This window comes from Ranitomeya imitator, unplaced genomic scaffold (genome assembly GCF_032444005.1).
Source record: "Ranitomeya imitator isolate aRanImi1 unplaced genomic scaffold, aRanImi1.pri SCAFFOLD_29, whole genome shotgun sequence".
Lineage (NCBI taxonomy): Eukaryota > Metazoa > Chordata > Amphibia > Anura > Dendrobatidae > Ranitomeya > Ranitomeya imitator.
The window spans coordinates 535898-553184 of NW_027194095.1; positions in this window are offsets into that span (position 1 = coordinate 535898).

Here is a 17287-nt window from a genome sequence, read left to right on the forward strand (position 1 = left end):
TACACTCTATACCCTACACTCTATACCCTACATTCTATACCCTACACTCTATACCCTACACTCTACACTCTATACCCTACACTCTGTACCCTACACTCTATACCCTACACTCTATACCCTACACTCTATACCCTACACTCTACACTCTATACCTTACACTCTATACCATACACTCTATACCCTACACTCTACACTCTATACCCTACACTCTATAACCTACACTCTATACCCTACACTCTATACCCTACACTCTATACCCTACACTCTATACTCTACACCCTATACCCTACACTCTATCCCCTACACTCTATCCCATACACTCTACACTCTATACCCTACACTCTACACTCTATACCCTACACTCTACACTCTATACCCTACACTCTACACCCTACACTCTATACCATACACTCTATACCCTACACTCTACACTCTATACCCTACACTCTATACCCTACACTCTATACCCTACACCCTACGCTCTATACCCTATACTCTATACCCTACACTCTACACACTATACCCTACACTCTATTCCATACACTCTATACCCTACACTCTATACCCTACACTCTACACTCTATACCCTACACTCTACACTTTACACTCTATACCCTACACTCTATACCCTACACTCTATACTCTATACCCTACACTCTATACCGTACATTCTACACTCTATACCCTACACTCTATACCCTACACTCTAATCCCTACACTCTACACTCTATACCCTACACTTTATACCCTACACTCTATACCCTACTCTCTACACTCTATACCCTACACTCTATACCCTACACTTTATACCCTACACTCTACACTCTATACCCTACACTCTATACCATACACTCTACACTCTATTCCCTACACTCTATACCATACACTCTAAACCCTACACTCTATACCCTACACTATACACTCTATACCCTACAATCTATACCCTACACCCTATGCCCTACACTCTATACAATACACTCTATACCCTACACTCTACACTCTATACCCTACACTCTATACCATACACTCTATACCCTACACCCTATACCATACACTCTACACCATACACTCTATACCATACACACTATACCCTACACTCTACACTCTATACCCTACACTTCATACCCTACACTCTATACCATACACTCTATACCCTACACTCTACACTCTATACCCTACACTTCATACCCTACACTCTATACCATACACTCTATACCCTACACTCTACACTCTATACCCTACACTCTATACCGTACACCCTACGCTCTATACCCTACACTCTATACCCTACACTCTATACTCTATACCCTATACTCTATTCCATACATTCTATACCCTACACTCTATACCCTACACTCTAATCCCTACACTCTACACTCTATACCCTACACTCTATACCCTACACTCTATACCATACACTTTATACCCTACACTCTACACTCTATTCCATGCACTCTATACCCTACACTCTATACCCTACACTCTACACTCTATACCCTACACTCTACACTCTATACCCTACACTCTATACCCTACACTCTATACTCTATACCCTACACTCTATACCCTACACTCTACACTCTATGCCCTACACTCTATGCCCTACACTCTAATCCCTACACTCTACACTCTATATCCTACACTCTATACTCTACACTCCATACTCTACACTCTATACCCTATAGTCTACACTCTATACCCTACACTCTATACCATACACTCTAATCCCTACACTCTACACTCCATACCCTACACTCTATACCCTACACTCTACACTCTATACCCTACACTCTATACCCTACACTCTATACCCTACATTCTATACCCTACACTCTATACCCTACACTCTACACTCTATACCCTACACTCTATACCCTACACTCTATACCCTACACTCTATACCCTACACTCTATACCCTACACTCTACACTCTATACCCTACACTCTATACCATACACTCTATACCCTACACTCTACACTCTATACCCTACACTCTATAACCTACACTCTATACCCTACACTCTATACCCTACACTCTATACCCTACACTCTATACTCTACACCCTATACCCTACACTCTATACCCTACACTCTATACCCTACACTCTACACTCTATACCCTACACTCTATACTATACACTCTATACCCTACACTCTACACTCTATACCCTACACTCTATACCCTACACTCTATACTCTACACTCTATACCTTACACTCTATACCCTACACTCTATACCCTACACTCTACACTCTAAACCGTACACTCCATACCCTCCACTCTATACCCTCTACACTCTACACTCTATACTCTACTCTATATACCATACACTCTATACCCTACACTCTATACCCTACACTCTACACTCTATACCCTACACTCTATACCCTACACTCTACACTCTACACTCTATACCATACACTCTATACCCTACATTCTACACTCTATACCCTACACTCTATACCCTGCACTCTATACCCTACACCCTACGCTCTATACCCTACACTCTATACCCTACACTCTATACTCTATACCCTACACTCTATTCCATGCATTCTATACCCTACACTCTATACCCTACACTGTAATCAGTACACTCTATACCCTACACTCTATTCCCTACACTCTATACCATACACTCTATACCCTACACTCTAATCCCTACACTCTACACTCTATTCCATGCACTCTATACCCTACACTCTGTACCGTACACCCTACGCTCTATACCCTACACTCTATACCCTACACTTTTTACTCTATACCCTATACTCTATTCCATACATTCTATACCCTACACTCTATACCCTACACTCTATACCATACACTTTATACCCTACACTCTACACTCTATTCCATGCACTCTATACCCTACACTCTATACCCTACACTCTACACTCTATACCCTACACTCTACACTCTATACCCTACACTCTATACCCTACACTCTATACTCTATACCCTACACTCTATACCCTACACTCTACACTCTATGCCCTACACTCTATGCCCTACACTCTAATCCCTACACTCTACACTCTATATCCTACACTCTATACTCTACACTCCATACTCTACACTCTATACCCTATAGTCTACACTCTATACCCTACACTCTATACCATACACTCTAATCCCTACACTCTACACTCCATACCCTACACTCTATACCCTACACTCTACACTCTATACCCTACACTCTATACCCTACACTCTATACCCTACATTCTATACCCTACACTCTATACCCTACACTCTACACTCTATACCCTACACTCTGTACCCTACACTCTATACCCTACACTCTATACCCTACACTCTATACCCTACACTCTACACTCTATACCCTACACTCTATACCATACACTCTATACCCTACACTCTACACTCTATACCCTACACTCTATAACCTACACTCTATACCCTACACTCTATACCCTACACTCTATACCCTACACTCTATACTCTACACCCTATACCCTACACTCTATACCCTACACTCTATACCCTACACTCTACACTCTATACCCTACACTCTATACTATACACTCTATACCCTACACTCTACACTCTATACCCTACACTCTATACCCTACACTCTATACTCTACACTCTATACCTTACACTCTATACCCTACACTCTATACCCTACACTCTACACTCTATACCGTACACTCCATACCCTCCACTCTATACCCTACACTCTACACTCTATACTCTACTCTATATACCATACACTCTATACCCTACACTCTATACCCTACACTCTATACCCTACACTCTATACTCTACACCCTATACCCTACACTCTATACCCTACACTCTATACCCTACACTCTACACTCTATACCCTACACTCTATACTATACACTCTATACCCTACACTCTACACTCTATACCCTACACTCTATACCCTACACTCTATACTCTACACTCTATACCTTACACTCTATACCCTACACTCTATACCCTACACTCTACACTCTAAACCGTACACTCCATACCCTCCACTCTATACCCTACACTCTACACTCTATACTCTACTCTATATACCATACACTCTATACCCTACACTCTATACCCTACACTCTACACTCTATACCCTACACTCTATACCCTACACTCTACACTCTACACTCTATACCATACACTCTATACCCTACATTCTACACTCTATACCCTACACTCTATACCCTGCACTCTATACCCTACACCCTACGCTCTATACCCTACACTCTATACCCTACACTCTATACTCTATACCCTACACTCTATTCCATGCATTCTATACCCTACACTCTATACCCTACACTGTAATCAGTACACTCTATACCCTACACTCTATTCCCTACACTCTATACCATACACTCTATACCCTACACTCTAATCCCTACACTCTACACTCTATTCCATGCACTCTATACCCTACACTCTGTACCGTACACCCTACGCTCTATACCCTACACTCTATACCCTACACTCTTTACTCTATACCCTATACTCTATTCCATACATTCTATACCCTACACTCTATACCCTACACTCTATACCATACACTTTATACCCTACACTCTACACTCTATTCCATGCACTCTATACCCTACACTCTATACCCTACACTCTACACTATATACCCTACACTCTATACCCTACACTCTATACTCTATACCCTACACTCTATACCCTACACTCTACACTCTATGCCCTACACTCTATGCCCTACACTCTAATCCCTACACTCTACACTCTATATCCTACACTCTATACTCTACACTCCATACTCTACACTCTATACCCTATAGTCTACACTCTATACCCTACACTCTATACCATACACTCTAATCCCTACACTCTACACTCCATACCCTACACTCTATACCCTACACTCTACACTCTATACCCTACACTCTATACCCTACACTCTATACCCTACATTCTATACCCTACACTCTATACCCTACACTCTACACTCTATACCCTACACTCTATACCCTACACACTATACCCTACACTCTATACTCTACACCCTATACCCTACACTCTATACCCTACACTCTATACCCTACACTCTACACTCTATACCCTACACTCTATACTATACACTCTATACCCTACACTCTACACTCTATACCCTACACTCTATACTCTACACCCTATACCCTACACTCTATACCCTACACTCTATACCCTACACTCTACACTCTATACCCTACACTCTATACTATACACTCTATGCCCTACACTCTAATCCCTACACTCTACACTCTATATCCTACACTCTATACTCTACACTCCATACTCTACACTCTATACCCTATAGTCTACACTCTATACCCTACACTCTATACCATACACTCTAATCCCTACACTCTACACTCCATACCCTACACTCTATACCCTACACTCTACACTCTATACCCTACACTCTATACCCTACACTCTATACCCTACATTCTATACCCTACACTCTATACCCTACACTCTACACTCTATACCCTACACTCTATACCCTACACACTATACCCTACACTCTATACTCTACACCCTATACCCTACACTCTATACCCTACACTCTATACCCTACACTCTACACTCTATACCCTACACTCTATTCCATGCACTCTATACCCTACACTCTGTACCGTACACCCTACGCTCTATACCCTACACTCTATACCCTACACTCTTTACTCTATACCCTATACTCTATTCCATACATTCTATACCCTACACTCTATACCCTACACTCTATACCATACACTTTATACCCTACACTCTACACTCTATTCCATGCACTCTATACCCTACACTCTATACCCTACACTCTACACTCTATACCCTACACTCTATACCCTACACTCTATACTCTATACCCTACACTCTATACCCTACACTCTACACTCTATGCCCTACACTCTATGCCCTACACTCTAATCCCTACACTCTACACTCTATATCCTACACTCTATACTCTACACTCCATACTCTACACTCTATACCCTATAGTCTACACTCTATACCCTACACTCTATACCATACACTCTAATCCCTACACTCTACACTCCATACCCTACACTCTATACCCTACACTCTACACTCTATACCCTACACTCTATACCCTACACTCTATACCCTACATTCTATACCCTACACTCTATACCCTACACTCTACACTCTATACCCTACACTCTATACCCTACACACTATACCCTACACTCTATACTCTACACCCTATACCCTACACTCTATACCCTACACTCTATACCCTACACTCTACACTCTATACCCTACACTCTATACTATACACTCTATACCCTACACTCTACACTCTATACCCTACACTCTATACCCTACACTCTATACTCTACACTCTATACCTTACACTCTATACCCTACACTCTATACCCTACACTCTACACTCTATACCGTACACTCCATACCCTCCACTCTATACCCTACACTCTACACTCTATACTCTACTCTATATACCATACACTCTATACCCTACACTCTATACCCTACACTCTATACCCTACACTCTATACCCTACACTCTATACTCTACACCCTATACCCTACACTCTATACCCTACACTCTATACCCTACACTCTACACTCTATACCCTACACTCTATACTATACACTCTATACCCTACACTCTACACTCTATACCCTACACTCTATACCCTACACTCTATACTCTACACTCTGTACCATACACTCTATACCCTACATTCTACACTCTATACCCTACACTCTATACCCTGCACTCTATACCCTACACCCTACGCTCTATACCCTACACTCTATAACCTACACTCTATACTCTATACCCTACACTCTATTCCATGCATTCTATACCCTACACTCTATACCCTACACTGTAATCAGTACACTCTATACCCTACACTCTATTCCCTACACTCTACACTCTACACTCTATACCATACACTCTATACCCTACATTCTACACTCTATACCCTACACTCTATACCCTGCACTCTACACTCTAAACCGTACACTCCATACCCTCCACTCTATACCCTACACTCTACACTCTATACTCTACTCTATATACCATACACTCTATACCCTACACTCTATACCCTACACTCTACACTCTATACCCTACACTCTATACCCTACACTCTACACTCTACACTCTATACCATACACTCTATACCCTACATTCTACACTCTATACCCTACACTCTATACCCTGCACTCTATACCCTACACCCTACGCTCTATACCCTACACTCTATAACCTACACTCTATACTCTATACCCTACACTCTATTCCATGCATTCTATACCCTACACTCTATACCCTACACTGTAATCAGTACACTCTATACCCTACACTCTATTCCCTACACTCTATACCATACACTCTATACCCTACACTCTAATCCCTACACTCTACACTCTATTCCATGCACTCTATACCCTACACTCTGTACCGTACACCCTACGCTCTATACCCTACACTCTATACCCTACACTCTTTACTCTATACCCTATACTCTATTCCATACATTCTATACCCTACACTCTATACCCTACACTCTATACCATACACTTTATACCCTACACTCTACACTCTATTCCATGCACTCTATACCCTACACTCTATACCCTACACTCTACACTCTATACCCTACACTCTACACTCTATACCCTACACTCTATACCCTACACTCTATACTCTATACCCTACACTCTATACCCTACACTCTACACTCTATGCCCTACACTCTATGCCCTACACTCTAATCCCTACACTCTACACTCTATATCCTACACTCTATACTCTACACTCCATACTCTACACTCTATACCCTATAGTCTACACTCTATACCCTACACTCTATACCATACACTCTAATCCCTACACTCTACACTCCATACCCTACACTCTATACCCTACACTCTACACTCTATACCCTACACTCTATACCCTACACTCTATACCCTACATTCTATACCCTACACTCTATACCCTACACTCTACACTCTATACCCTACACTCTGTACCCTACACTCTATACCCTACACTCTATACCCTACACTCTATACCCTACACTCTACACTCTATACCCTACACTCTATACCATACACTCTATACCCTACACTCTACACTCTATACCCTACACTCTATAACCTACACTCTATACCCTACACTCTATACCCTACACTCTATACCCTACACTCTATACTCTACACCCTATACCCTACACTCTATACCCTACACTCTATACCCTACACTCTACACTCTATACCCTACACTCTATACTATACACTCTATACCCTACACTCTACACTCTATACCCTACACTCTATACCCTACACTCTATACTCTACACTCTATACCTTACACTCTATACCCTACACTCTATACCCTACACTCTACACTCTATACCGTACACTCCATACCCTCCACTCTATACCCTACACTCTACACTCTATACTCTACTATATATACCATACACTCTATACCCTACACTCTATACCCTACACTCTACACTCTATACCCTACACTCTATACCCTACACTCTACACTCTACACTCTATACCATACACTCTATACCCTACACTCTATACTCTATACCATACACTCTATAACCTACACTCTATACCATACACTCTACACTCTACACTCTATACCATACACTCTATACCCTACACTCTACACTCTATACCCTACACTCTATAACATACACTCTATACCCTACACTCTATACCTTACACTCTATACTCTACACTCTACACCCTACACTCTACACTCTACACTCTATACCCTGCACTCTATACCCTACACCCTACGCTCTATACCCTACACTCTATACCCTACACTCTATACTCTATACCCTACACTCTATTCCATACATTTTATACCCTACACTCTATACCCTACACTCTACACTCTATACCCTACACTCTATACCCTACACTCTACACTTTACACTCTATACCCTACACTCTATACCCTACACTCTATACTCTATACCATACACTCTATAACCTACACTCTATACCATACACTCTACACCCTACACTCTATACCATACACTCTATACCCTACACTCTACACTCTATACCCTACACTCTATAACATACACTCTATACCCTACACTCTATACCTTACACTCTATACCCTACACTCTACACCCTACACTCTACACTCTACACTCTATACCCTGCACTCTATACCCTACACCCTACGCTCTATACCCTACACTCTATACCCTACACTCTATACTCTATACCCTACACTCTATTCCATACATTCTATACCCTACACTCTATACCCTACACTGTAATCAGTACACTCTACACTCTATACCCTACACTCTATACCCTACACTCTATACCATACAATCCATACCCTACACTCTATACCCTACACTCTACACTCTATACCCTACACTCTATACCTTACACTCTAAACCCTACATTCTATACCCTACACTCTATACCCTACACTCTACACTCTATACCCTACACTCTATACCCTACACTCTACACCCTACACTCTATACCATACACTCTATACCCTACACTCTACACTCTATACCCTACACTCTATACCCTACACTCTATACCCTACACCCTACGCTCTATACCCTATACTCTATACCCTACACTCTACACACTATACCCTACACTCTATTCCATACACTCTATACCCTCCACTCTATACCCTACACTCTACACTCTTTACCCTACACTCTACACTTTACACTCTATACCCTACACTCTATACCCTACACTCCATACTCTATACCCTACACTCTATACCGTACATTCTACACTCTATACCCTACACACTATACCCTACACTCTAATCCCTACACTCTACACTCTATACCCTACACTCTATACCCTACACTTTATACCCTACACTCTACACTCTATACCCTACACTCTATACCATACACTCTACACTCTATTCCCTACACTCTATACCATACACTCTAAACCCTACACTCTATACCCTACACTATACACTCTATACCCTACAATCTATACCCTACACTCTATGCCCTACACTCTATACAATACACTCTATACCCTACACTCTACACTCTATACCCTACACTCTATACCATACACTCTATACCCTACACTCTATACCATACACTCTACACCATACACTCTATACCATACACTCTATACCCTACACTCTACACTCTATACCCTACACTTCATACCCTACACTCTATACCATACACTCTATACCCTACACTCTACACTCTATACCCTACACTCTATACCCTACACTCTGTACCGTACACCCTACGCTCTATACCCTACACTCTATACCCTACACTCTATACTCTATACCCTATACTCTATTCCATACATTCTATACCCTACACTCTATACCCTACACTCTATACCATACACTCTATACCCTACACTCTACACTCTATACCCTACACTTCATACCCTACACTCTATACCATACACTCTACACTCTATACCCTACACTCTACACTCTATACCCTACACTCTATACCCTGCACTCTATACCCTACACCCTACGCTCTATACCCTACACTCTATACCCTACACTCTATACTCTATACCCTACACTCTATTCCATGCATTCTATACCCTACACTCTATACCCTACACTGTAATCAGTACACTCTATACCCTACACTCTATTCCCTACACTCTATACCATACACTCTATACCCTACACTCTAATCCCTACACTCTACACTCTATTCCATGCACTCTATACCCTACACTCTGTACCGTACACCCTACGCTCTATACCCTACACTCTATACCCTACACTCTTTACTCTATACCCTATACTCTATTCCATACATTCTATACCCTACACTCTATACCCTACACTCTATACCATACACTTTATACCCTACACTCTACACTCTATTCCATGCACTCTATACCCTACACTCTATACCCTACACTCTACACTCTATACCCTACACTCTATACCCTACACTCTATACTCTATACCCTACACTCTCTACCCTACACTCTACAATCTATGCCCTACACTCTATGCCCTACACTCTAATCCCTACACTCTACACTCTATATCCTACACTCTATACTCTACACTCCATACTCTACACTCTATACCCTATAGTCTACACTCTATACCCTACACTCTATACCATACACTCTAATCCCTACACTCTACACTCCATACCCTACACTCTATACCCTACACTCTACACTCTATACCCTACACTCTATACCCTACACTCTATACCCTACATTCTATACCCTACACTCTATACCCTACACTCTACACTCTATACCCTACACTCTGTACCCTACACTCTATACCCTACACTCTATACCCTACACTCTATACCCTACACTCTACACTCTATACCCTACACTCTATACCATACACTCTATACCCTACACTCTACACTCTATACCCTACACTCTATAACCTACACTCTATACCCTACACTCTATACCCTACACTCTATACCCTACACTCTATACTCTACACCCTATACCCTACACTCTATACCCTACACTCTATACCCTACACTCTACACTCTATACCCTACACTCTATACTATACACTCTATACCCTACACTCTACACTCTATACCCTACACTCTATACCCTACACTCTATACTCTACACTCTATACCTTACACTCTATACCCTACACTCTATAGCCTACACTCTACACTCTATACCGTACACTCCATACCCTCCACTCTATACCCTACACTCTACACTCTATACTCTACTCTATATACCATACACTCTATACCCTACACTCTATACCCTACACTCTATACCCTACACTCTATACCCTACACTCTATACTCTACACCCTATACCCTACACTCTATACCCTACACTCTATACCCTACACTCTACACTCTATACCCTACACTCTATACTATACACTCTATACCCTACACTCTATACCCTACACTCTATACTCTACACTCTATACCTTACACTCTATACCCTACACTCTATACCCTACACTCTACACTCTAAACCGTACACTCCATACCCTCCACTCTATACCCTACACTCTACACTCTATACTCTACTCTATATACCATACACTCTATACCCTACACTCTATACCCTACACTCTACACTCTATACCCTACACTCTATACCCTACACTCTACACTCTACACTCTATACCATACACTCTATACCCTACATTCTACACTCTATACCCTACACTCTATACCCTGCACTCTATACCCTACACCCTACGCTCTATACCCTACACTCTATACCCTACACTCTATACTCTATACCCTACACTCTATTCCATGCATTCTATACCCTACACTCTATACCCTACACTGTAATCAGTACACTCTATACCCTACACTCTATTCCCTACACTCTATACCATACACTCTATACCCTACACTCTAATCCCTACACTCTACACTCTATTCCATGCACTCTATACCCTACACTCTGTACCGTACACCCTACGCTCTATACCCTACACTCTATACCCTACACTCTTTACTCTATACCCTATACTCTATTCCATACACTCTCTACCCTACACTCTATACCCTACACTCTATACCATACACTTTATACCCTACACTCTACACTCTATTCCATGCACTCTATACCCTACACTCTTTACTCTATACCCTATACTCTATTCCATACATTCTATACCCTACACTCTATACCCTACACTCTATACCATACACTTTATACCCTACACTCTACACTCTATTCCATGCACTCTATACCCTACACTCTATACCCTACACTCTACACTCTATACCCTACACTCTACACTCTACACTCTATACCATACACTCTATACCCTACATTCTACACTCTATACCCTACACTCTATACCCTGCACTCTATACCCTACACCCTACGCTCTATACCCTACACTCTATACCCTACACTCTATACTCTATACCCTACACTCTATTCCATGCATTCTATACCCTACACTCTATACCCTACACTGTAATCAGTACACTCTATACCCTACACTCTATTCCCTACACTCTATACCATACACTCTATACCCTACACTCTAATCCCTACACTCTACACTCTATTCCATGCACTCTATACCCTACACTCTGTACCGTACACCCTACGCTCTATACCCTACACTCTATACCCTACACTCTTTACTCTATACCCTATACTCTATTCCATACACTCTCTACCCTACACTCTATACCCTACACTCTATACCATACACTTTATACCCTACACTCTACACTCTATTCCATGCACTCTATACCCTACACTCTTTACTCTATACCCTATACTCTATTCCATACATTCTATACCCTACACTCTATACCCTACACTCTATACCATACACTTTATACCCTACACTCTACACTCTATTCCATGCACTCTATACCCTACACTCTATACCCTACACTCTACACTCTATACCCTACACTCTACACTCTATAACATACACTCTATACCCTACACTCTATACTCTATACCCTACACTCTATACCCTACACTCTACACTCTATGCCCTACACTCTATGCCCTACACTCTAATCCCTACACTCTACACTCTATATCCTACACTCTATACTCTACACTCCATACTCTACACTCTATACCCTATAGTCTACACTCTATACCCTACACTCTATACCATACACTCTAATCCCTACACTCTACACTCCATACCCTACACTCTATACCCTACACTCTACACTCTATACCCTACACTCTATACCCTACACTCTATACCCTACATTCTATACCCTACACTCTATACCCTACACTCTACACTCTATACCCTACACTCTATACCCTACACTCTACACTCTATACCCTACACTCTATACTATACACTCTATACCCTACACTCTACACTCTATACCCTACACTCTATACCCTACACTCTATACTCTACACTCTATACCTTACACTCTATACCCTACACTCTATACCCTACACTCTACACTCTATACCGTACACTCCATACCCTCCACTCTATACCCTACACTCTACACTCTATACTCTACTCTATATACCATACACTCTATACCCTACACTCTATACCCTACACTCTATACCCTACACTCTATACCCTACACTCTATACTCTACACCCTATACCCTACACTCTATACCCTACACTCTATACCCTACACTCTACACTCTATACCCTACACTCTATACTATACACTCTATACCCTACACTCTACACTCTATACCCTACACTCTATACCCTACACTCTATACTCTACACTCTATACCTTACACTCTATACCCTACACTCTATACCCTACACTCTACACTCTAAACCGTACACTCCATACCCTCCACTCTATACCCTACACTCTACACTCTATACTCTACTCTATATACCATACACTCTATACCCTACACTCTATACCCTACACTCTACACTCTATACCCTACACTCTATACCCTACACTCTACACTCTACACTCTATACCATACACTCTATACCCTACATTCTACACTCTATACCCTACACTCTATACCCTGCACTCTATACCCTACACCCTACGCTCTATACCCTACACTCTATAACCTACACTCTATACTCTATACCCTACACTCTATTCCATGCATTCTATACCCTACACTCTATACCCTACACTGTAATCAGTACACTCTATACCCTACACTCTATTCCCTACACTCTATACCATACACTCTATACCCTACACTCTAATCCCTACACTCTACACTCTATTCCATGCACTCTATACCCTACACTCTGTACCGTACACCCTACGCTCTATACCCTACACTCTATACCCTACACTCTTTACTCTATACCCTATACTCTATTCCATACATTCTATACCCTACACTCTATACCCTACACTCTATACCATACACTTTATACCCTACACTCTACACTCTATTCCATGCACTCTATACCCTACACTCTATACCCTACACTCTACACTCTATACCCTACACTCTACACTCTATACCCTACACTCTATACCCTACACTCTATACTCTATACCCTATAATCTATACCCTACACTCTACACTCTATGCCCTACACTCTATGCCCTACACTCTAATCCCTACACTCTACACTCTATATCCTACACTCTATACTCTACACTCCATACTCTACACTCTATACCCTATAGTCTACACTCTATACCCTACACTCTATACCATACACTCTAATCCCTACACTCTACACTCCATACCCTACACTCTATACCCTACACTCTACACTCTATACCCTACACTCTATACCCTACACTCTATACCCTACATTCTATACCCTACACTCTATACCCTACACTCTACACTCTATACCCTACACTCTGTACCCTACACTCTATACCCTACACTCTATACCCTACACTCTATACCCTACACTCTACACTCTATACCCTACACTCTATACCATACACTCTATACCCTACACTCTACACTCTATACCCTACACTCTATAACCTACACTCTATACCCTACACTCTATACCCTACACTCTATACCCTACACTCTATACTCTACACCCTATACCCTACACTCTATACCCTACACTCTATACCCTACACTCTACACTCTATACCCTACACTCTATACTATACACTCTATACCCTACACTCTACACTCTATACCCTACACTCTATACCCTACACTCTATACTCTACACTCTATACCTTACACTCTATACCCTACACTCTATACCCTACACTCTACACTCTATACCGTACACTCCATACCCTCCACTCTATACCCTACACTCTACACTCTATACTCTACTCTATATACCATACATTCTATACCCTACACTCTATACCCTACACTCTACACTCTATACCCTACACTCTATACCCTACACTCTACACTCTACACTCTATACCATACACTCTATACCCTACACTCTATACTCTATACCATACACTCTATAACCTACACTCTATACCATACACTCTACACCCTACACTCTATACCATACACTCTATACCCTACACTCTACACTCTATACCCTACACTCTATAACATACACTCTATACCCTACACTCTATACCTTACACTCTATACCCTACACTCTACACCCTACACTCTACACTCTACACTCTATACCCTGCACTCTATACCCTACACCCTACGCTCTATACCCTACACTCTATACCCTACACTCTATACTCTATACCCTACACTCTATTCCATACATTCTATACCCTACACTCTATACCCTACACTTTACACTCTATACCCTACACTCTATACCCTACACTCTACACTTTACACTCTATACCCTACACTCTATACCCTACACTCTATACTCTATACCATACACTCTATAACCTACACTCTATACCATACACTCTACACCCTACACTCTATACCATACACTCTATACCCTACACTCTACACTCTATACCCTACACTCTATAACATACACTCTATACCCTACACTCTATACCTTACACTCTATACCCTACACTCTACACCCTACACTCTACACTCTACACTCTATACCCTGCACTCTATACCCTACACCCTACGCTCTATACCCTACACTCTATACCCTACACTCTATACTCTATACCCTACACTCTATTCCATACATTCTATACCCTACACTCTATACCCTACACTGTAATCAGTACACTCTACACTCTATACCCTACACTCTATACCCTACACTCTATACCATACAATCCATACCCTACACTCTATACCCTACACTCTACACTCTATACCCTACACTCTATACCTTACACTCTAAACCCTACATTCTATACCCTACACTCTATACCCTACACTCTACACTCTATACCCTACACTCTATACCCTACACTCTACACCCTACACTCTATACCATACACTCTATACCCTACACTCTACACTCTATACCCTACACTCTATACCCTACACTCTATACCCTACACCCTACGCTCTATACCCTATACTCTATACCCTACACTCTACACACTATACCCTACACTCTATTCCATACACTCTATACCCTACACTCTATACCCTACACTCTACACTCTATACCCTACACTCTACACTTTACACTCTATACCCTACACTCTATACCCTACACTCCATACTCTATACCCTACACTCTATACCGTACATTCTACACTCTATACCCTACACACTATACCCTACACTCTAATCCCTACACTCTACACTCTATACCCTACACTCTATACCCTACACTTTATACCCTACACTCTACACTCTATACCCTACACTCTATACCATACACTCTACACTCTATTCCCTACACTCTATACCATACACTCTAAACCCTACACTCTA